Below are 2095 nucleotides of genomic sequence, written 5' to 3'. Positions count from 1 at the left end.
TCTTCCTGGTCCCCCCCCCCCCCCACCCCAGGAAGTTGCTTTTCTGGTGGTGAAATGTGTCACAGTTCTCAACTTTTTTTTTTTTTAGCACATAAATTGAAGAGTCACATAGATAATACATTATGGGCTACTACACTGATCAGATGCATGTAGGCATAGTTTCTGGTGCCTTAGGGTGCAGGAAACCATTAATTACATAACATAAAGTAGAATCTACAAGATTGATGACTGATTGAGTGTAAGAAGATAAGGACTCTTGGTTTCAGGATTGGACTCCTGGGTGAGTCCTGAAGTCAGTTATGGGGATGGGGAGCATGGACAAAGAACAGGTTTATTTTTGGGAAGGAGGAGAGTAGATGTAGATAATACTGAACATGTTGAGTGGAAATGCAAGTGGGACACCCAAGCAATTGCATCTAGTTAATATGTAGTTAATGTGACTCTGGAAGTCAGAAGATCAGGAATGAAGATGTAAGTTTAGGAACTCTCAGCTTATAGATGGAAAAAGATGAGCTCACCCGGCAAGCATGGGAAGGTAAACTAGGTTCCAGGCCTGGAAGGGGGAGGAAAGAACAGAAATAAGAGTTCAACTCCCTGGCAGCAACCTTGCAATTAAGCAGGTATTTCACAGCCTTCCTTTGAAGCCACTGTGTATCAGTCCCAACACAGCTTCTAGTGCTTTCTCTTCTCTCCTGCTTCCCCTTCTCTGAGTGGCCAGACTTTTCACCATTTGTTCACTCAGCTTACCAGACATCCTGCTTATGCTCTGCCTTCCTCTAACTGTTCATTCATAAAGCCATTTACTGAGCAACTGCCCTGTGCCAGGCACTGTACTCAGTCCTGACCATCCAGCAGTGACCAAAACTAAGTCCCTGCCTCAAAACATTTACATTCTAGTGAAGGAGAAGACACTCGGAAATAATAGACATATTGGGAAGAGATAAATGCTTTGAAGAAAAGGCAAGCAAGGTAAGGGAATGTTGAATGAGCAGGTGTTCTCATTTTATATTTATTGATTTTTAGAGAAAGAGGAAGGGAGAGAGGGAGAGAGAAAATAGCAACCTTTTGGTGCACAGGACAACTGAGCCGCACCGGCCAGGGCAAAGTATTCTTATTTTAAGTAGAACACTAAGGAAAGTCATCTCTGGAGGTGACATTTGAGCAGAATTCTGAATGAATTGTGAAAGCTCTGGGAAAAGAAGGGGTGGCTGAAACAGAATGGGATGTAGGGTAACCCATGGGCTAAATCATGTATGTCTTTATAAGACAAAGTAAGGAGTCTGGCTTTTACTTTGTGTGGCATGAACTCATTGGGGAAGAGGAATACTGAGCGAGGAGGGACATGATTTAACTTAGATTTTAACAATATCCCTCTGGCTGCTGTGTTGAGAATAAACTATTGGGGGCAAGGACAGAAGTTGAGGGATATTTTAAGCCAGTGGTCAGCAAACCACAGCTCGCGAGCCACATGCGGCTCTTTGGCCCCTTGAGTGTGACTCTTCCACAAAATACCACGTGCGGGCACACACATACAGTGCGATTGAAACTTCGAGGCCCATGCGCAGAAGTCAGTTTTCGGCCTGGCCGAGTCTATTTTGAAGAAGTGGTGTTAGAAGAAGTGGGGGGTGTCGGTCGGTCGGTCGGTCGGTCGGGCGACGGGAGACGCAGCGCAGGCGGGCCGAGGGATATGCAATACAGGGGAGGCACGCGAGATTCATGCATGAGTTGAGTGAGCCAGTCAGTCAGCAGTCTCATTGTGCAGTGGTTAGTGCTAGTCACGTCCGCAAATCGTGCGCGAGTGACAAAAGTACCTACTCGAAGCATAAAGTTACCTGTATTTTTCCAACCAGCTGCAAATCCTACATTTTCAAGCATGAACCTTATCAAGAGTAAATTGAGAAGTCATCTTATTGATGAGAACCTGGAATCGTGCCTAAAATTAAAAACAACAACATACAAACCTGACTTACCCAAACTTTCCAAGGAGATGCAAGGCCATTGTTCACATTAGTGTTTGTCAGTCATTGTCATGATTTAATTTTATGGATATTGTAAGGTAAATTGTAAGGAATTTAATTTTATCAATAAATAATAT

This window comes from Myotis brandtii, unplaced genomic scaffold (genome assembly GCF_000412655.1).
Source record: "Myotis brandtii unplaced genomic scaffold, ASM41265v1 scaffold165, whole genome shotgun sequence".
NCBI lineage: Eukaryota > Metazoa > Chordata > Mammalia > Chiroptera > Vespertilionidae > Myotis > Myotis brandtii.
Note: the sequence above shows the minus strand (reverse complement) of the source record.